Genomic DNA, 23,726 nt, shown 5'->3' with positions numbered 1-23,726 from the left:
TAGTGGTGTGTTTGCAGGAGTTTATTATTATACCTCATAACTTAATATATTTGAATATTTTCTTTTGCATGTATTAATTATTATATAATAGCATTTTAAAAATTAAAATCCTCTATATATCAAAGATAACCCTTAGTCATTAATTATAGAAAAGGGAATCTTTTGACACAACATACATATTTAGTAGTTAATCTTTTACAGTTGAAATCTTTCAGCTATGAAAGTTTTCCCTCTTCACATGAGGGCTTTTTTTTCCATATAAAGACATCCTACTTTGGGATAATTTATTGTCATTAATTAAGTGATACTAGTCCTGTGGCTGCCTAGGAATGTTAAAAACAACTGATAACTACATCTCCTGCCTCAAGAGAATACAGAAAAAAGATGGAGTGGGGGAGGTAATATCATACATTATTGATAAATACATATAAATACAAAAGCATTACAAAGCTATTTCCCCATTAGCAACTTAGATTTTATTAATAAGTATATCAGAATATCATATATCAATTAAAGAATAAAATAATTAAATATGAGTGGATTTCCTCTTATTTTGCAATGAGTTCCAAGGTGGTATTTTAGATGGTTACTTCCTCTTCATATCTGAGAGAGAGAGAGTACATGTGGTTTGGTGGAAGCTTCATTATGCTAAAATTTACATTTCTTTCTTTAATGAAATGACTTTGGTTGTCACTTGGAAATGCAGAAGATAGCAACAGCAGATTATAGAGAAATAGCCACTCATGCAGTACTGTGGCTATCCTACCTACCTGTGGAAAAATATAAATACCAATTTTAGAAGTTAATGATTCTGAAATTGCCCTTATCTTTGTCATTTTAAAAATGCTCCAGAAATCATATTTTGCAAATAATATGGCACAGAAGCTTATCAGGGGATATTCTATCCATAATTGAGTCATTTAATAATATGTCTAATGTAATGGGATGATATGTAAATAATTAAAACTAAATAAATTCTCTACAAAGCTGTAGTAATCAAAACAGTATGGTACTGGCACAAAAATAGACCTAAAGATCAATGGAACAGAAGAAAGAGCCCAAAAATAACCCCACAATTATTTGGTCCATTAATCTATGACAAAGGAGGCAAGAATATACAATGGGAAAAAAGTCTCTTCAGTAAACAATGCTGAGAACACTGAAGAGCTACATGCAAAAGAATAAAACTGGACCACTTTCTTATACCATACACAAAAATAAACTCAAAATGGATTACAGACCTAAATATGAGATCTGAAACCATAAAAATTCTAGAAGAGAGCATAGGCAGTAATTTCATTGACATCAGCAGCAGCAGCAGCACTTTTCTAGGTATGTTTCCTAAGGGAAGGGAACAAAAGCAAAAATAAACTGTTGGAACTACATCAAAATAAAAAGCTTTTGCATGATGAAGGAAACCATCAACAAAACAAACAGGCAGCGTACTGAATGGGAGAAGATGGTTGCAAATTATATATCCAATAAGGGGTCAATAGCCAAAATATATTAAGAACTTGTACAACCCAATACCAAAAAAAAAAAAAACAAAAAAAACAACAAAAAAAAAGTCCAATCAAAAATGGGCAGAGAACTAAATAGACATTTTTTCCAAAGAAGACATACAGATGGCCAACAGATGTATGAAAAGATGCTCAACATCATAATCATCAGGGAAATGTAAATCAAAACCACAATGAGTTGTCACCTTACACCTGTCAGAATAACTAAAATCAAAGACAAGAAATAGCAAATGTTGGTGAGAGTATGTGGAAAAAAAGGAACCCTTGTTCAGTGTTGGTGGTAATATAAATTGGTACAGCTACTATGGAAAACAATATGGAGAAATACCATATGATCTAATAATTCCACTACTGGGTATTTACCAAAAAAAAAAAACCAACAACAAAACACACACTAATTTGAAAAGATATGCACCCTATGTTTGTTGCAGCATTATTTACAATACCAAACTATGGAAGCAACTTAAGTATCCATCAACAGACAAATGAATAAGAAAGATGTGGTATACACACACACATGCGCACGCACACATGCACACGCGCGCGCACACACACACACATATATGCACAGGAATATTACACAATCATCAAAAAGGATAAGATCATGCCATTTGAGACAAAATGGATGAACCTAGATGGTAGTATTAAGTAAAATAAATCAGGTTGAGAAAGACAAATACCATATGATTTCACTCATATATGGAATCTAAAAAACAAAAACAAATGAATAAATAAGAAATAAAAAGAATCGAAACTACAAATACAAAGAACAAACTGACAGCTGCCAGAGGGAATGGGAGTAGGAGAATGGGCAAAATGCATGAAGGGGAGTGGAGATATGGGCTGCCAGTTATAAAATGAGTAAGTCAGGAATAAAAAGCACAGCATGGGGAATATCGTCAATGATATTGTAATAGTGTTATATGCTGACTGACGATAGCTACACTTGTGATGAGCATAGGTGAGAGATGTTGAATCATTATGCTGTACACCTAAAACGAATGTAACATTACGAATGTTACAACTATACAACAAATGTGTCAACTATACTCAAAAAAAATTAAAACTAGATAAATTCTTCAGCTACGTCAGTAGTGTGAGATCTAGACTTTCAACTGATGGATACTTCTGTCATAGACCTTCGCAATATGGGGTCTGTCTTGGGCTTATAATTATCCTTAGAATCATGGGGACTGATCCATTCTTGCAACAAATTTTATTGCTTACATTCAAAGTGTCAGTTACAGTGCTGGATCCTGAGAATACAGAAGTCGACACACAAGGAAATATAAGGATAAAACACATTTTCTAACACATTTACTTTTCTCATTCATTCATCCATAAGTCATTCAACATGGGTCTTATATTGAGTACTGAGTACAGACCAGGTGATATGGTAAACGCTGAATATAACTGCGAATGAGATGGATAGGCCCTGATTTTGATGTCACTACTGTCTTTTGTCTTGCCATACAATGAGATATCTTTATTAAGTTTGCTTTAGGGTTTTATCTGAAATTGCTAATGAAAAATACAGTGGTTAGTGCAGTTTTGACATGCATAGGTAAATTCCCATGCCCCATTTTCCTCCCTTTTAACTCCCTATGTACACTTACTTTTTGCCAAGACCAAAACTAAGTGTGCTCCAACAAGAACCTTCACACCATTGACTGCAGCTGTTCCTTACTTAGACTTGTTGTCATCATAGCCCTTAATTTTGATAAGCAACTAAAAGGTCATGAAGACAACCTAGAATATGATTTGTCTTAGGAGAAAGTAACAAAAAGATTAATCTGCTGCTCCACATGACTAACCTCCCAGGATTAAACCAGTCACCAAGATCACTATATGTACTAGGCAACAGTGAGCTAAAAATGGAAAAAAGCATCATACTGTTATTGTATTCATTTCCCTCCACGGTACTCTCTGATAAACACCATAGGGAATTGCAGACAACTTCCTTGTATGTTATATATCCATCATTTTCCAAATAGTCATGTCTTATCCAGCCATCAGTATACTTTTTCTGAGGTGGTTGAATGTGAGACTAAGTGTTCCTACCTGATTGGAAACCTTCTTGTCCTTAATTCATTGGCTATACTTGATTTTTTTTTCCCCCTTGGGTCAGACTTTCAGACTTCTATCAGAAACTGCTCCTTTGGGGAAACCAGGCCTTCCAGAAACTCAGGAAACTAAAATGGAGACAGCAAGAGAAAGGGACATTTATTTTTACCTAGAGATCTCAATTTTTTAAAATTTTAAGTAAATGTCCAAATGTAGGGTTCCTAAGCAGTATAAACTTCTACGTTATAAGTTTATATCCAGTTTATAAGTTTGCTAACTCAGAAGTGAATATGACAAGGGTTTAGGTTGTATTTTGCCTTCAAGCCAAGCAAAAAGAAAGCCCCGTTATCCTTTGATCATTACAACACAAAAGGCAAAAAAGGCAAGTTTTCTGTTTCTGTAAAATTTACTTCCTTTCTTCAGTCTTCACCTAGATCTTTAGTAAACTATTACTTTGATTAAATTATTCATAAACATAGGAACTTAGAGAAGTATATTTCACAGAGACCTTTAATGTATAATATTCACTGCACACATGTACCATGAGCTCCTCTTTTCAAGCACTGATGGATACATAAGAGTGTGAATGTCTCTGGGTAGCACAAGGATGTGTCTTTTCTTGAGATGGGGAGATGGGGAGAGAATAAATCTGTTGAATGCTAGTCAGTGATTTAGAAAAAGAGATATTAGGGTAGAAGGAAAGGCTGGCTACAAGTGAAGCAATAAAGTCCTAAAGCTGTGCTTCCAAAATAATAATAGCAGTTTTCTGAGTAGTTGAGGAAGCAATCTCCACAAATTATAGTCACACCTGTTACAGACCATCTGCTGATAAATTCCAAAGCATCATTAATGGAAAACAAATGGCACTATCTTACTTACCTTCCCTTTATCCATTGACCATTCTCATATAAATTATTTTTCTCTTCAAAGTTATGTTCTTTCCTATCTGTTTATAATAGGATCTAGGAAGAGTGACACATAATGTGCCATGCCTTGATACTTTTACAGTGAGACTCTGCAAGGACTAGCGAATCATTACGAGGCTATAAATTGTTTGAGATTGAATTCCCTTAGAAGCAGAACTTGAAGAGAATTTGAATGCAAACTGTTTATCTGGGAGGTAGTCCCAGAAACCCAGAAGTGGAGTGGGAACTGAGAATAGAGGCATGGGAGGAAGCCAGTAGTGGTGCTTTACTGAACAGATTATTCCTGAGGAGAACTGCTGTCAGTCCTTCAGGGGAGTTCTGTGAGACTACAGAGTGTGATTCAGTTACCCCAATAGTGGGTGAGAAACTGTCATTGGTTGAAAGCTATACCCACATACATCAACTCTTGGGCACTTCTGGCCTGTACAGGGTAGATAATTGCAGGTAACAGCATGATTCTATCAGTCTTTCCTACAATGATGAGTGCTGGGGAGCACCGACAGCATCTGATACAGTGGGGATGGGGATATTAATGACTAGCTTGAAAGTTCAAGTGGAAAACCTTAAGTTCTTGGGTTAATGGTTTTACTTTGAGGCATTTAAGCACTAATAGATCAACAATTTCCATTATTAAATCAAGTCTAAGATCTCAAGTCCCCAGTCTTTTTGGAAAACTGGGTGTCTTTGATAGATATTTAAAAAGTGAATGATTAAGATTTCAAGTTGATCATTCATTCATTCAACAAGCATTTACCGAACACCTAAAATATGCCATAGGTATACTAGACACCAGTGTTACCATTATTAAAAGCATTATCTTACCATCTGGAATGCAATGTATTAGGACACCCAGGTAAGTAAATCCATAATTATAAATTATTACAGCATGTTATAGGAAGACATAGCAGGACCATAATTCATGCTGTGGACAGTGGTATGTGAGTATCAGCAGGGTTTATTGTAGAAGGCACTATGTGAGATCGATATGTAACATGAATGAGGAGTGATTTTTGAGACAAAGAGGAGAGAAATTCATGGTAGCAAGAAAAAGAATAGTTAAGGATTAGACTAGAAAGGAATTACATATACAATCTGTATACTCACTGGAGTATAATAAGAACATGGAGAAAGAGTTAGAAACCAGATCACGAATGGTCCATGTAGTAGTGCCATGGTATGAATGTTTGTGTTCTCCCCAAATTCATGCCTTGAAATCCTAATCCCCAAATGTAATGGTATTAGTTGGTGGGGCCTTTGGGAGGTGATTAGGTCATGAGGGTGGAGCCCTCTTGAATGGGATTAGTGATTTTGTAAAAGAGACCCCACTGAGCTCCCTACCACTTTCTGCCACTTGATACAATGACAAATTTGTGACCCAGAAAAGGACCCTCACCCAGCCATGCTGCCCTGATTTTGGACTTCCAGACTCCAGAACAATAATTCCATTGCTCATAAGCCACCCACTCTGTAGTATTTTGTTATAGCAGTGCAAATAGACTAATACAGTTAGAATGCAAGATTTTATCCTAAGGAAGAGGTAAATGCACTGAAGGATTTTAACTGGAAAGTTAAAGTTAGAAGAGAGAGAAAAGTTGATTTTCATAACATAATCAGAAGTTTTTGTAAGAAAAATTTGCCTGTGTTTTCTTTCAGTGGCTGGATTGTTGGGGAAGGGTGATGGCAATTCTGGATATAGAAAGATTACTTAGTAGTCCATTGATATAAGTCAAACTAGAAAGTAAATATAGAATTTCTGAATTTGTGACTGACATTTCTTTCAGTACTTGAAAAATATTATGACAATGTTCTCGCTCCAAGCTTCAGATTAGAAATATTCTGGGGGCGCCTAGGTGGCTCTGTCAGTTAAGCATCCAACTTCAGCTCAGGTCATGATCTCATGGCTCATTGAGTTCAAGCTCTGCATCAGGCTCTGTGCTGACAGCTCAGACCCTGCAGCCTGCTTCAGATTCTGTGTCCCTCTCTCACTCTGTCCCTCCCCTGCTCACGTTCTCTCTCCTCTCTCTCTTAAGAATAAATAAAACATTGGCACAAAAACAGACACATACACCAATGGAATAGAATAGAAACCCCAGAACTAGACCCACAAATGTATGGCCAACTCATCTTTGACAAAGCAGGAAAGAACATCCAATGGAAAAAAGACAGTCTCTTTAACAAATGGTGCTGGGAGAACTGGACAGCAACATGCAGAGATTGAAACTAGACCACTTTCTCACACCATCCACAAAAATAAACTCAAAATGGATAAAGGACCTGAATGTGAGACAGGAAACCATCAAAACCCGAGAGGAGAAAGCAGGAAAAGACCTCTCTGACCTCAGCCGTAGCAATTTCTTACTTGACACATCCCCAAAGGCAAGGGAATTAAAAGCAAAAATGAACCACTGGGACCTTATGAAGATAAAAAGCTTCTGCACAGCAAAGGAAACAACCAACAAAACTAAAAGGCAACCAACGGAATGGGAAAAGATATTTGCAAATGACATATCGGACAAAGGGCTAGTATCCAAAATCTATAAAGAGCTCACCAAACTCCACACCCGAAAAACAAATAACCCAGTGAAGAAATGGGCAGAAAACATGAATAGACACTTCTCTAAAGAAGACATCCGGATGGCCAACAGGCACATGAAAAGATGCTCAACGTCGCTCCTTATCAGGGAAATACAAATCAAAACCACAATCAGCTATCACCTCACGCCAGTCAGAGTGGCCAAAATGAACAAATCAGGAGACTATAGATGCTGGCGAGGATGTGGAGAAACGGGAACCCTCTTGCACTGTTGGTGGGAATGCAAATTGGTGCACCCACTCTGGAAAACAGTGTGGAGGTTCCTCAGAAAATTAAAAATAGATCTACCCTATGACCCAGCAATAGCACTGCTAGGAATTTACCCAAAGGATACAGGAGTACTGATGCATAGGGGCACTTGTACCCCAATGTTTATAGCAGCACTCTCAACAATAGCCAAATTATGGAAAGAGCCTAAATGTCCATCAACTGATGAATGGATAAGGAAATTGTGGTTTATATACACAATGGAGTACTACGTGGCAATGAGAAAGAATGAAATATGGCCCTTTGTAGCAACATGGATGGAACTGGAGAGTGTTATGCTAAGTGAAATAAGCCATACAGAGAAAGACAGATACCATATGGTTTCACTCTTATGTGGATCCTGAGAAACTTAACAGAAACCCATGGGGGAGGGGAAGGAAAAAAAAAAAAAAAGAGGTTAGAGTGGGAGAGAGCCAAAGCATAAGAGACTCTTAAAAACTGAGAACAAACTGAGGGTTGATGGGGGTGGGAGGGAGGCGAGGGTGGGTGATGGGCATTGAGGAGGGCACCTTTTGGGATGAGCACTGGGTGTTGTATGGAAACCAGTTTGACAATAAACTTCATACATTGAAAAAAAAAGGATAAATAAAACATTAAAAAAAATATTAAAGAAATGTTCTGTCATTGGAACTGATGTTTCTCTGTAAGTAGTACATTGTTTCTCCTCGTCTGCTTTCAAGATTTTTTTGTCTTTATTTTTTCTAAGTTTAATTATGATTTGTCTTGGCAAGGATATCTTTGTGTTTATCCTATTTGGAGTTTCTCAGATTCTTGAATCTTCAGGTTTATGTCTTTTACAAATTTGGGTACTTTTTAGTCATTATTTCTTTGAATACTCTGTCAGTCCTACTTGCTCTCGTTTCATTCTGGGACTTTGGTAATATGAATGTTAGCTCTTTTTTTTTAACATTTATTTTTGAGAGAGAGAGAGACAGAGAGAGACAGAGCATGAGTGGGGAAGGAGCAGAAAGAGAGGGAGACACAGAATCAAGAGCAGGCTCCAGGCTCTGAGCTGTCAGCACAGAGCCCACATGAGGCTCAAACCCACAAAACATTTAATCATGACCTGAGCCAAAGTAAGACACTTAATCGACTGAGCCACCATGTGCCCCAAGTGTTAGCTCTTTTTTTTTATTGTTCTACAGGTTCTTGAGATCCTTTTCCTTCTTCACCTCCATCTCCCAGTCTGGTTTTCTGTTTCTCAGATCTGATGAATTCTATTGATCTATCTTCAAGTTAATGATTCTAGACTTTGTCATCTCCACTCTAAAGCCTATCTAATAAGATTTTTATTTTGGTTATTGTATTTTTCAGTTTTATCATTTTCATTTGTTTTTATTGTTATAATTTCCACTTCTTTGCTTACATTTTCTATTTTTTCCCCATTTGTTTCAAGGAATACATAATTGCTTACTGGAAGCATTTACATGATAGCTTATTTGAAATCCTTTTTAGATAATTCCAACACCTGATTTATCTTGGTGTTGGTGCATGTTGTTTGTATTTTTTCATTTGTTTTGTGATTTCCTGGTTCTTGGCCTGATGAGTAATTTTCAATTATATTTGAACATTTTGAGTATTATATGAATCTGAATCTTATTTAATCTTATTATTATTATTTTAAGCAGCAAGATCCCTATATTGAGATGTGGCATGAAGACTGGGGTGGGAATACGTAGGTACAGCTTTCCACTGGGCCCTATTGACAATACTTCAGCAAAAGTGGGCACTGATTCACATGGTTCACTGCAGACAGATGTGATAGAAATTCAGCTCTCCTCTCTCCTCCTGCCCTGCTGATACCTGTCCCCCACCACCCCAAAGTAGGACCATTCATAGCATCATATTTCCTGTAAGTGGGATGGAGGTTCAGCTCCCCAGCAGGTCCCCTGACATTAGGGGAGGTGGAAGGGAAGTGTTAATTGTCTTTCTTCACACCATCTCTTTCCATTGATGCTGGTTGTGGGCAAAGGCTCAGCTCTCTGCTGACACCAGGGTGGGAAGAGAACCAGCCTTGCTTTGTGCCACCTCATTCTATCATAGTGCTTTAGGAAGAGAATAGGCATTCTGCACCCTACTGGGTCTTACTGACACCAGGTGACAGGGTGGTGTCACCCTGTCAAAGTAGAGTGTCAAAGGAGAGTGACTATTAGCTTCAACTTGCAACATCCTATTATTGATTTCAAGTAGAGGTGGAGGCTAAGCTCCCAAACTGGACCCTAAGACTGTGTGAGGGCAGTCCAGTGTTAACTAGCCTTGTCAGGCCACCTTCTTAAGTCTCTTTGCTGATTGATAGGGGTGGAGGCTCAGCTCACTGCTGGGCCACACTGAAGTAGCCTGGTAGGAGAACCAGAGTGCTGCCTGCTTTTGGAGGGCAAGAGTGGGATGGTATTGAAAATCAGGTCCTCGCTTGGTCCCACGAAAACCAGGGGGCATAGGTGGTGAATGCAACTTTTCCATTGGTATTTGGCTTGAGCAGTGCATGTATTACCAAAATGGTTTTCTGGTGTTAGCAACCCTTTTCCTCAGACTTTGGCTCGGTAGACCAGGTTTTCCTTGAGACTTTTTTATGTCTCTTGTTCTGTTGGTGGTTATGGGTTAGAGGTTCCTGCAGTGTCCTCTGCAGGATATATAGGGAGCAATAGGAAACAGGGAAGTCATTGCCATATCATTCCTCAAGTCCTAAGGTTCCTAGTAAGTCCACCTTATTTCCATCTTTAAGTGTCTTCCTATGCTTGTTTTTTTTTTTTTTTTTTTTTTTTTTGGGACAGAGAGAGACAAAGCATGAACGGGGCAGGGGCAGAGAGAGAGGGAGACACAGAATCGGAAACAGGCTCCAGGCTCCGAGCCATCAGCCCAGAGCCCGACGCGGGGCTCGAACTCACGGACCGCGAGATCGTGACCTGGCTGAAGTCGGACGCTTAACCGACTGCGCCACCCAGGCGCCCCCCTATGCTTGTTTTTTATGCTGTGTTCAGGGTTTTAGTTTTAAGTGTGAGGACCTGGGAGAAATGGGCTACCCCATCTTATTGGAAGCAGATGTCAGGTAGTCTATTGACGTTGAAAATGTGGATTTTCATACTTTTAAAAGTCAAGTGTTTTGTTGGATTTGAAATTTAAAAATAAGCAAGGAATGAGGCAAGAATGATCTATGTGGTAATAGATCAGAGATGGAAACTTCAATATACATTCATGTTTCACTTAATATTGACACACATGATTATGTACAGAAATGTTTATAGATAGGTGTATATACATGGCTAGTATACACACATCTTTCTCTTTGCTCAGTCAGACCTAGAAGCAATGACACCCTAGCAGGAATGAGCATACCTCCCCCAGATCTTAGTGTCTAATACCATTCCCCAGTAAAAGGATCTAGGGCTCCTTGGAAAAATGGCTGATTCTCAGACTGGGACAGTAAATATAAAAGATGAGCCTAGACCCTCTTTCAAAAAACAATGAAGTACTAAAAAATACAGACGTATATGGATGGGGACATAGCAAAGTCTCACAAGAGCCAACTGAAAGTGTTCAGATTGGTCACAACCAGAACAATTTCAGCAATAAAGTAGCATTACATTATAACCCAAAGTATAAAATAAAAATCCATGAGTTCTTACTGATAAAAATGAATAATGGAATACATAATTAAATGGGGGAAAACAGATAAATCTCCAATGCAAAATTCCAAATAGTTTATGTAGATACTCCACCTTAAGCATAACTCCTCACTCCTTAGTTGTGGGCTGAGCATAATGATGTTCTTCCAACATGTACAATATGGAATTGGGGAAAAGAGTAACTTTACCTGAAAAATACTACCTCATACTACGCTACCTTTATATGACTAATATGTACCATGGGCATGATTCCACTTCAGAGGGCAGAGATTATCATAAACATTGATTGTAAGCAATGTCTAAAGTACAGTGAAATTTAGAGTACATAATGTCATTGAACGTGATTCTACCTCTAATATGGCTAATCTCAGATTATTTTTATTGGTGCAAAATACAAAAATCATCAGGGAATGTTATGCTTAACTTTTAAGAACAGTTAAGGTATGTTATTTAGCAAATTCTCCTTCATGCTTTTGAAAACAGGGCAGTTCTTCTACTCTGACACTGGGCACAAAAGTGAGTTTGCCATTTTTTTTCCATTGACCCCTTTCTCACCTTTTCCCCTGTGTTATATTTGTTCTACTTTCTCAAGAACTAGTATTTATTCTCATTGATATAATGATATAATTTATATAATAAATGCACTCATTTATTCATTCAATTATTTATTAAATGAATCTTTACTGAACACCTACATAAGGCAAAAAAAAAAAAAGGCAGAAAACTAATCTGGGTTGCACTGAAAAATAATCAGCTCAGTTAAAATCTTTGCTAATAACAAGTGTTACTCAATTTACTGGAAATTACATTTCATTATGGGGGCTCACAGACTCAGGGAAAAGCAAAACCTAAATAATAAAAAAGTAATAAAAATCCTATCCATATATTGAGTGCCTGCTTTGTATCTGACTCTGTAAAAGAAACTCTAAAATGATTAGGGATGTTTTGAGGATTGTCTGTTATAATTGGAATCTCCATTTTATAGATAAAAATAAAAAGACTCACAGATTAGGTTACTCACCTATAATGAAATGGCCCAGAAACAGCACAACTGGAATTAGAACTTTAGATTTTATGATGCCACAGCCTATGCTTCTAATCACAATGTGTGTGTGTGTGTGTGTGTGTGTGTGTGTGTGTGTGTGTGTGAGAGAGAGAGAGAGAGAGAGAGAGAGAGAGGAAGTGGGAGAGAGAGAGAGGGAGTAATAGGGAACTTCTGAGAAATGGTGAGTACTGCCAGGTATCCATCAATAATTTAGGAGCTCCTAACTATGCAAATAATTGTTAATCATAAGGCTGAACTAAGGATCTCTCACTTTTGAACTAAGAGCTTAAAAGGTTTCCATAAGTTGAGTTGAAATTTTACACTTACATAAGATACTTATTGCAGACAGTCAAAGTATAATTCAGTAACTGAAGAGCTCTGAAAATACTGGAGGCATTCATATCAGTGCGGTTTCATAATGTGGATAATAGAGGATTTAAGAAATTGGCAGATGTACCTGGAAGACTCATTTGTTTCCATTTCTGTGAAGATAAGTGAATAAAAATAAGAAAAGTAGAAATGAATGGCTAGCAATTTTAAGTAGTTTTCTTAATCTCCATACTAGGAGAGACTAAGCAAAAAAAAAAAAAGGATCTTGAAATGATATTTTTGAAGCACTTACAATTGCATCTGGTCTTTTTATATCAAATAACTTGGAATATGAACTATAAAATAAATCTAATCCCTGATGATAGAATTGTTGACTTGATCTGAAAGTATGAAATGTAACATGATGTGGTAATCAGAAAGTCTTAAGAAAAGTGGTAGAAAATTCCTCACTGCTTCTCTTAAAAAGTAAAATTATAAAAAAAAAAAAAAAAAAAAAAAAGTAAAATTATAAAAAGAACCATGTTAAATATTATTTTGAAACAAAAACAAAATTCTCATACTGTTACAGAATTTAAAAATTTTTATTTTGGTTTAATTTATAATAAATATTCATATATTTACATAGTTGTCACAAGGTAAACATGATTTTGAAATCAGATTTCTTCATTAAGCATTCTATTTTGCTGCATTTTCTTGTGATTATAATAATGAATTTTCTACTAAGGAGATATAACTAACTAAAATATTTTCTTATTGTTGACTATTAAAGATGTTTCAAATTTTTTGTTATTAGGTATGACCTGACAATGAACACCTTTATATAATAATTTTCTAAATATCAATTATTTATTAAAGCTTCCAGACTTAGAATTATTATGTAAAACCTATGACCTTTTCATCTTGTGAGATATTGCCAAATTACTTTTCAAAAGATGAAATCAAATTATATTACCAAGATCTTTGTCAACACAAAATATATATAAAATTTTTTATTTTGTTATATTAATAAACTGAAACCTCACATTCCATTTCTTTGAATTTTTACACAACTATTGAGGTTGAATATCACATACATATTTCAAATACTAATCATGTTTTCTCTCTTTTTTTTATTTATTTTGAGAGCAAGAGAGCATGAGTGGGGAAAGGGCAGAGAGAGAGGGAGACAGAGAGAATCCCAAGCAGACCCAGCACTGTCAGTGAAGGGCCGAATCTGGGGCTCGAATTCATGAACCTCAAGACCATGACCTGAGCTGAAGTCACATGTTTAACCAACTGAGCCACCAGGTACCCCATAATTGTATTTTCTCTTAGCTGCCATCTTTAACTTTTCTACCTCTTCATAACTTATAGCCAGGTAGTTGGAGAGAAAAACTACATGGCAAAGGCAAATTGGTATTCCAATAAATTAAAGATTACCAATTTCAAATGGGGTTTTCAAGACTGGAAATATGGCTCTGACTTACTAGTAAGTTCTTTTTAATTGTCCTTAAAGGACTAATTTTTTTTTTTTACAAATCTTCCCCAGTCTCCTGAAATTTCCCTCTATCCTCTCTATCTCCCTTGTTCTTAGGAGATGAGTTGTCTCATATCTCATTAAGAATATAGAAGTCACTGGGGCACCTGGGTGGCTCGGTTGGTTAAGCATCCGACTTCGGCTCAGATCATTATCTCCTGGTTCCTAAGTTGGAGCTCCACATCAGGCTCCGTGCTGACAGCTCAGAGCCTGGAGCCTGCTTCGGATTCTGTGTCTCTCTCTCTCTTTGACCCTTCTCTGCTCGCACTCTGTCTCTCTCTCTCAAAAATAAATAAACATTTAAAAACATACTAAAAAAAAGAAAATAGAAGTCAGTAAATAACTCACTGTCGAATCCATTAATTCATTAGCATTCGTACAGATCTTTGTATTCCTTTTTGTTGTAAGAGTTAAAGTAAAAAGCCATTTTCACTATACATAGCGGGTATTCCATTTTCTCTCATCTTCTCAAGTACTTCGCAGCACTGCATTTTCCACAACTTGAAAACTCCTTACGAATTATTCCCATCAAAATTCAACTTCTAGACTAAGTAACTCCTACTTAAAATGTTAAAAAATATACTCAACATCTTCTCTTGATCCCTGCCTATCTTCCTTATCTAATTCATGGCTGAGCTTTTCAAAAGTATCTTCATATACTGTTTCCATTTCTTCACATCCCATTTATTCTATAATTTAGTTCCATCTGGCTTCTCTCACCCCAACCTCTTTGCCCACTGCCTTGAAATTTTACTTATAAATGTCACCAGCTATCTCCATGTCAACACAACCAATGGACAGTTTTGGTCCTCATATTTCTAGGCTCTTTCTTCCTTAAAAAAGAAAACAAAAGCAAAAACTTTGTTTTTATGCTTCTATGCTTTTATACCCTCGTAATCTTCTATCTCGGTATATTTTAGTGGCTCCCCTTCTTTAATCTCATATCTAAATATTCTATTAGTTTTAGTTATCTTCAGTGCAATATACAACTTATGAGGGATTATTCTCAACATTTACTTTTCATAATAATGCTAATAGCAGTAATCAATACTTCTATAATGCTTCCATGAGCCAGACACTATTTTAAGACAGTTTTATATATATATATATGTATGTGTATATATATATGTATATATGTATGTATGTATATATATATGTATATATGTATATATATGTATATGTATATATATATACATATACTGTTACATATAAATTTATATAGTAAATTATATACAAATCTATATAATTTATACATATTTATATACTGTTATATATATATATTTATATACATTATATATGAGTTTACCCTCCTCATAAACCTATGAGATAAGTCTTATTATTATTCCATATTACAAATAAAGAAACAGGCACTGAGCGGTTAAGTATGATTACCCAGTGTCACATGAGCAGTAATTGGTGACGTCCTGAATTGAGTTAATGCTGGGTAAGTTAAAGAGTTTAGAGAAGGCAAGTTAAATGATGTCTCATGGATTGGCCTTAAAATGAGCAAAATTTAATTAATGACATATAAAGTACCAGAAAGCAATGAATAGAACATTTTTACTGAATGCAAACTACTAAGTCATAAATCAGTAACTAAGTGTGATTGATTCTTATTGAATGAAATTATTTCTCTGTTCTTTTGAAAGAGAAATATTCTTATTCTATTGTTTCACATTTTTTTCATTCATTCACATATTTGCTCATTTATTAAACACACATTTCCTAAGCACTTTCCATGCCCCAGTCTCTGTTGAAAGCCTCAGAGGATTCAATGGTGAAGGAGAAAGCACCAAGTCCTTGCTCTTAATCAAATGCCCCAGAGGTGGGGGAAGAAGAGTAAACACATTGATAAATTTCATATAAGTGACAGAAATATAACTGGATAATGGGATAGAGAGGCACTGAAGAGCAGGTATCTGGCCAAAACAATAGTGGCCCTTTGAATTGAAATGTTAATGATTAGAGGGATAATGGTCTAGGTACAAGTACCAGCAAATGCAAACCTGTGAGGAAAATGTGCCTGGAACCAGGTGAAGGTTGGGGAACGATAACAAAAGTGGCCAGAGCATACAGTACTCCTAAGCCTCACTCAATGGTTTATATTTTTCTCTTCACAGTAGATAGTTGTTAGAGGTAAGAAGCAGGCAGTGATATCATCTGATTTGTGTTTTTTAAAAGATTACCTTGACTGTTGAGTCTACTACAAAAACAGAATAGCTGTAGCTCTATGAGGTGTGGATAATAAATTTTAAAAATCCCCAATGGCTCATAAATGGTTCATTAATTATCACCGTTAGTCTCAACTATATTGCATTAATATAAGCTTGGTGACTCTGTGGGCCTGGGGCATGATAAATAGGGAACCCAACTATTTTCAAATAATGTGATTTGAAAAATTCTCAAACTTGTTGAGGTTCAGGAATATCATTTTATTGATCGGGGCTGGATGAGAGGTCTAGAGTAAGAAAAGAGCACATGCCAGTTCTCTTCCTCTGGCTGTTCTTCCTTTCTGTGGGAGAAGTGGTGGGAGGGATGTGGATGCAACACTTAAATTTCAGAACTAGTTCGATTTCATTAAGTATTTGCTAAAAAACTACTATATGTTAGGCACTAGCTGAGACTGGGAATACAGAGTGAATAGTAATAAGAGCGCTATTACTAATAAGAGCAAGGCACTGTGCTAATGCATAACATGTACCATCTCATGTTATATTAATTTACACATTAACTCTATGCAGTAGGTGCATTTATTATCCCATTTGCCACATAAGAAGTCTGATACTTTTAAGGGCTTCAAGGTTACATAGCTAGTCAGGGGTGTAGGCAGTCAGTAGATCACTTTCTTTTTTTTTTTAAATTTTATTCTTACATTATTTATTTTTGAGAGACAGAGAGAGGCAGACTGCAAGTGGGGGGGGCGGGCAGAGAGAGAGGGAGATACAGAATCTGAAGCAGGCTCAAGGCTCCGAGCTGTCAGCACAGACATGGGGCTCGAACTCATGAACCATGAGACCATGACCTGAGCTGAAGTCGGACGCTTAACCGACTGAGCCACCCAGGTGCCCCAGATCACCAACTTTCTTAACCATTACGCTGTATTGTCTTCAAGGACCCTACTGAGAAGTACAAAATTGTACATATAATTCAAAATTATACATAAGACCACCTGGTACAAAGTAACTGCTTGAAAAGGCTTGCGTTTACGAAGGATGCACTTGGAGAGAAGACTGTGAGAAAGGATCACAAAAATGCACTCTCTGTACTAAGGGGCAACAAAAGTGAGAAAGAACTAGCCCAGGGCACCAGGGTAGGCTAACAGTATGATGTTTAGGACCTAGAGGCAGTGTTTCTCTCTTCTTTTTCCCTCACAATTTTTAAATTATATCTACTTCACAATAAGAGAGAAGACACAGCATAGTGGGCAGTTTGTGGACACAGCTTGGATCCTGACAGATGTAGAGTATATAGTACAACACTGGCACCAAGTATAGTTTAAAACACTCATTTTTTTTTAGCCTTGAAGCAAAATAGCTTTCTGATATGTATAATTTAGGAAAGTCTTGAGAGAAAATATTGAAAGCATACTATCTCAGAGGAAAGTGATTTTGCAAAAGCTCTACCAGCAGAAGCAACTCTAAACCCACCAATCATTTAGTGAGCTTTGTACTGTTCTATCATCCCGTGTGTTGTTTCTTTATGCATTTTTTCTAGAAGAATGCTCATAAGAGTTCATCAATTCTCAGAGATAAAGATCCACACTGATGGCAGAAAAGAGCTTTGCTCTGGAATTAGATCAGTTTAGGTTTTGCTGCTTACTAGAATTAGGTAACATTCTTAATCTTTCTGAGCCTGTTTCCTATATGCAAACAGGGATAACACTATTATAGAAGGATGTGGTTAAATTAAATGATGTACATAACCTTCAATACTATGAGAATATGCCTAGTAAATGTTAAGTGATGAGCCAGTATTCTGCTTCCTTGAAATGAATGAAATCTGTTTTCATGCTCTTCACATGATTTCTTAGTTAATGGTCTAAATATCAAGGCAACGTGTAGTTAAAAATTATTTTTGTTCTGTCACTGCCCATCTCCACTTCCAGTACATTCTCCTTGATAAATCATATCTCCATGCCAGTAATATTTATCACTTAAGCTATTACTGTTTGTATGTATTAAGATATTTCAATGTGAGATAAGTTATTACTCAAAGGGATGGCTAAGCTAGCTTTTTCTTGATTCCAATGGATAAAAATATATCTTATTCAGAACTTTCAAAGAAGAGAGCCAGTGATTCAAGATGCGGATAGGAAAACTATTTTCTTTTCTTTCCTTTTCTTTCTTTCTTTCTTTCTTTCTTTCTTTCTTTCTTTCTTTCTTTCTTTCTTTCTCTTTCTTTCTTTCTTTCTTTCTCCCTTTCTTTTTCTTTCTTTCTTTCTTTCTTTCTTTCTTTCTTTCTTTCTTTCTTTCTTTCTTTCTTTCTTTCTTTCTTTCTTTCTTTTTCTTTCTTTCTTTCCAAAGAATGTTATTTTCTTTTGCTTTGGTGGGGAAAAAAGACAGATTATAGTTAATTTACAATATAGTTATATTTATAATATATACACTAATTGTCAGTTTATATAGTTCATAGTCTAATTTACATTTGATTAGCAAAAAGAAGTGTCATAAATTTACAATGATAAATCAGTTTTCTTTAAGCAGTAATGCAGATTTGGAGATATTTTCTGAAAGTGCCAAAAGGAAGCACTGTTTTTCTTTCAAGTCCTTAGACTCTGCTAGTTGTAAAGGCTAGTAAGTCTCAAATGCAAATAAAATCAGCATTCCACATGTGGCAACCAGGAAATGATTTGTGTACCAGCTATTTTAACAAAAAAGGCTTGCAAACACAATAAATGAGTAGTGAAAGTCAAAATTATGCCAAATATGTGTGAAAGCAGAGAATTATAAATTTTTTGGGCAGATTAATTATAATATTCCTTCAGAAAGATTCATGTAATGTTATTTAAATGGAGAACACAGTCAGATGATCTAGATTATCAAGCTGATACTATAATACTACCAAAATTCTTTGTGTGATAATATATGTTGTAGGGATAAATAGAATTTTATGGGAAGAACTAATTAAATGAATAATAAATTTCATTTATACTTTGGCATAAATATATCAAGTTGGGTTTTCTTGACTAGATGAATAGTAACTATGGATAAAAGGAAACTGTGTTTGTTGTTGCTGTTGTTTGTTTTTCCAGAGTGTAAAACACTTTAAAAAGGAGGGTGGGGAGGTGGGGTTGTATTTATGGATTTGGGAAAATGGCTCCATGGACTCTACCTCTGTGATATAAACATTTATTCTAGAGCTGAAAGAGAGTTTGGATTAGTTATTTCAACACATCTAAAAACAGTCATGTTTAAACACTAGGTGATGAAGAGATACCAGTTTATATATTTCTTCAAACTGTAAGAAGAAACCTTTCAGTTTTCATCGGAACCCCACAGGGTTCACAGTTCTTCTGTATTTATTTATTTATTTTTGAGAGAGAGAGAGAGAGAGAGAGAGAGAGAGAGAGAGAGAAAGAGAGAACATGCAAGTGGGGTAGGACCAGAGAGAGAGAGAGAGAGAGAGAGAGAGAGAGAGAGAATCCCAAGCAGGCGCCTCACTGTCAGTATAGAAAAGCGGGGTTCGAAATCATGAACCATGAGATCATGACCTGAGCTGAAGTCAGATGCTTAACCAACTGAGCCACCCAGGCACCCCTTAGGGTTCACAGTTCTTAAAGCAGTACAATGCTTACATGAGTGCTTTCTCCTGCTGTGAATAGCTTTCCAGTCTTCTCACCAGTTCTCATCCCTTCTCTTAGTGTCTTGGTCAGAATTCAAAATTCAACCCAGGAAATTTGTTCCCAGTTTCACTGCTGGTACCTGATCATGTTATTTCAATCACCTTAGCACATTTATACCATCTACTTCCTAGAAGAGGTAGTATACATGTGAGATTTAAATAAAAGAATGCCCATAAAGTGTGTAATGCTTAGCTTCTATCACAATATGAATATTTAGTAGTTGCTAGCTAGCATTATTATTACACCATTTACATGAAAACAAGAGGGGCCTGGGTGGCTCAGTCCATTAAGCACCAGACTTTGGCTCAGGTCAAGATCTCACGGTTGGTGGGTTGGAGCCCTGCAGTGGGCTCTGTGCTGACAGCTCAGAGCCTGGAGCCTGCTTCAGATGCTGTGTCTCCCTCTCTCTCTACCCCTTCCCCGCTCATTCTCTGTCTCTCAAAATGAATAAAAAAAAAAAAAAAAAAAAGAAAAAGACAACTAATTTGTACTAGTTGCTTTTTGATTTTAGATTTCTTTCACACATCTGTGTTCTTCCTCTCCAAATGGGATAAAGGAAATAAATAGACATTTATTGATTATCTACAATGAGAGGCAGTGCAGGGTATAGAATTAGTGATTCTCAAGTTGAAACGGACCTGGATTTCAATTCCATCCCTGTGATTTACTTGGACTTCACTATGTCTCACTTTCCTTACTGTTAAATGGAGATTGTAAGGGACATTGCAAGGATTAAAAATAATTATAGGGGTGCCTAGCTATCTCAGTCAGTAAAGCACGTGACTCTTGATCTTGAGGTTGTGAGTCCGCGCTCCATGCTGGGTGTAGAGATTACTTAAAAATAAAATCACATAAAAATAATAATAATCATTATAATAGTATTTGGATTCAGAGGAGTATTCAATACCTTATTTAATGTAAACTGTTATATAGTAGTTGATTGAGTTTTGAGAATCCGATAACAGCTATGTATTCCTTCCCTAAAAGTAAACAAATAACCCTTCACAGCATTTTACATGTAATTCCAGGAATTTGTTAATATAAAAACCAATCAAAACCCTAAGTTGGCACAAACAACTCAGTAAAATTGTTACAGGGGAAAGAATTACCGTTCTTCTTAAAATACAGACTACCATCCTGGAGAAAGACAAGCAGTATTTTAATGTGCTCAAAATTTGGATCAAAACTGTGAGCTTACAGAATGGTATCTCCACCAGGTCGTGAGTTGACCAGGATTGAAATTCCTGACATGATTGTCCCCATCACAGGCTTGAAAACCTGGCACGTGACCAAGTGCAACCTGGAGCTGAAGAGCTTCAGTCACTTGTCTATAAAACGTGTATGTTAATACCATTATAACAATGGCATTAAGATTAAGTAGTAGAGCACAAGAAAACTCTCCTAGCACCGGGCAGCCCAGAAATAAATCTTTCAGCTCTTTCACTTCTCTTTTTCCTTCTTGCTTTACTCATTTCCTTCCTTGCCCTGAGTTCTCATTTTGTTTCATGTTCTAAAATGGCGAAGTCATTGTAATGCTTTTACTCCAATAATGTCATATAACTTCTAGCTTAATAAACAAAGAAAGCCTAAGAAATAATTGAGGTAAATTACTTCAGTTTATTACCCTCATTTGTCCAGAAATGTATCTCTTTGATTCTCCTTTACTATTCGTTGTTCATCATCCATGGGCACAAATTGGATGTGTATCAAATACATTAAATCTCTGGAAAACTCTCTGGTGCCATTTGGGGTTTCATTTATATACTATATAGCTTTCCGAAATCTAAACTATCGTTTATAATCCTCTTCTTTTTTAATACTCTAAAACATGGTTTCTAATTAATGGTTATAGTGGCATTACATTCATTTCTCTTTGCTTTTTCTCTGATCATTACAGGTACTACCTGACAAGTTAATGACATGGGGTTTCTGACTGTGAGGAAGGTCAAGGAGGAAAATATGATGAGTAAGGAAGATAATGAATAGAATTAGTGGAACTTTAGCCGTAATAAAAACAGTGAAATTACAGTTAATTTAATTAATTAGAAGTCAGGAAAATTTTGTCATGTGTTGTCATTAATTGGTCAACTAGAGTAGTCTCACAAACAATAAAGAGCAAAGAGTGGAAAATCTATTGTTTCTGTCATCTTCTTCTTGTTATCAGAGCACTTTTCTCCTAGTTAATGAAACAATAACAATGTTTCATTGTTATGTATCATTTGAATTTAATGTCATCAGTGTAAGATATGGAGATACATGAAGCCTCTTATACTTTATTCACAAATTTAGTATTACAGCATCATATATTCCACAGTAAAAATCATTTAGGAGAAGTGTAGAATTCATGCAAAGTACAATAATTTTTAAACTTAAAAAAATTTTTAAAAGATTGCTGACTATGTCTTGGCACACTTTCCTTTGTAAAATATGTTAGAACCCGCCTTTTTTTTTTTTTTTTTCATTAAGAGCTACTGTATTATAGAAAAAGCCTCTATTCATATTCATAATCATCAGTCAAATCAAGGATCTGGCTTGCTTAGAATTAGTAACTCCTTTTTTCTTCATTTCTTAACAAAGAAAGGAGCATCTGATAAGAAAAATAAAATCCTACTTTTGTTAAAAAAATAGTAAATGATGGAATATTAGAAAATTATTTTTCATGAATAAATATCAATAACTGCTAAATACTGGTCCATGTAAATTAAATAGAGTCTTTGTCTATCAGATTCTAAATATGAAATGCATCCATATTCAGGAATCATTTCAAAGCAAGTATGGTGTTATTGTTGGGGTTTTTTTGGTAACTGAATAACCATAATGAGGAATAAGATCAATCTGTTTTAATTTACATAACTGCTAAATATAAAATAAAATTTAGAGTTTAATTTTTTCATTTTAATTTTGTAATGAGACAAAGAAAATTAACTGTGCTTTCTATCATATTTTAGTTTTTGTTCAACTACTGCTGCCAAAATTCTTGACAGATAGTATTACCTGTCTGTGTCCTTTCAGAACAACTTCCCTGCATACCAGTGCCATTAAAAAAAAAAAAAATCAATAGCCTTAGGAGACCTTTCAAGTATTGATTCATCCCTCAAATATGATCCAATTTAGCAATAAAATGATGTGGAGGTTTATATCTTTTTCTCAGTGCATTAAATTTGGAAGGTTTAAATGTCTTTTCCTAGGTGACAGAAATGGCTTTTATACAAACACACATGGATAGACACACACACACATATCATTTGACATACTTTCCATCTGTAATTCCACACTGAATTTTCCTTGCCATTCACCAACACCAAGGCCAGTTTATCAAACTCCTTTTCCCTGCTAGCTGGTTTGCATTCAGGAAACAGGGAGACATTTTTGTGTCCGCTTTAGTTAACCTACATCTTATTTATGAACTAAGAAGAAATTATTTTTATTTACTGGTATCTTGATCCTTTCATATAATTACTTTTAACTATATGGCTTGCTGGACTAGTCTTATGATTGAAGATACAGGAAAGATCTGATGCTAAAAACGTCTTCCCATCTACTAACAGATGCTTGACGGTCACTTCGTACCTGTTTGTCTCTAAACCTATCCCTTTAGCTTAAATCTTTCTTTCCTGTTGAACTTCAAATACCTGTCGTACCTTAAGATCTTAGTCATTTTTTTCTTAGCCTGAATGATCCAAAAGCAAATTTTGAAGATGTGTGGGAAGGGAGAGAACTTGAGGGCGCAGGCTTCTGCAGAGAGTATTCGGTAACAGAGGGCATAGAAATGATAAATAGACTCACAGGGGAAAGAAACTCAGACAGTGGAGCTTGATGAAACCGAAGTCAATATTGTAGTTTTGCCTCAGGTCTATTCTAATTAGTTAGACAAGGAAGTTCTGAAGGTGACTGCTATTTTTGTGTAAGAGTTCACCTGAAAAGCATAACTTATAAATACTTTGTGCCCCTGCATATTACAGAATGTGTGATTCAAATTGCAAGAAACAGGCAGATTCCC

General features: G+C 35.9%; 1 protein-coding gene across 2 annotated transcripts in view; it reads right to left on the bottom strand.

The window, feature by feature from the left end:
* The window catches only part of PKIA (cAMP-dependent protein kinase inhibitor alpha), a 94,945-nt gene that overhangs the window by 32,564 nt on the left and 38,655 nt on the right, over positions 1-23,726 (bottom strand). The window contains exon 2 of one of the 2 annotated variants that reach the window (XM_058699911.1): positions 3,582-3,712. The exons of the other annotated variant lie outside the window; for it this stretch is intronic. The gene's annotated coding sequence lies outside the window, so the exon portion shown is untranslated. The remainder of the gene's footprint in view (positions 1-3,581; positions 3,713-23,726) is intronic. 2 annotated transcript variants of the gene reach the window in all.

The sequence above is a fragment of the Neofelis nebulosa genome, chromosome 14 (assembly GCF_028018385.1).
Source record: "Neofelis nebulosa isolate mNeoNeb1 chromosome 14, mNeoNeb1.pri, whole genome shotgun sequence".
In the NCBI taxonomy this organism is placed as follows: Eukaryota; Metazoa; Chordata; class Mammalia; order Carnivora; family Felidae; genus Neofelis; species Neofelis nebulosa.
Note: the sequence above shows the minus strand (reverse complement) of the source record. Positions and strands in the feature narration are given on the sequence as shown.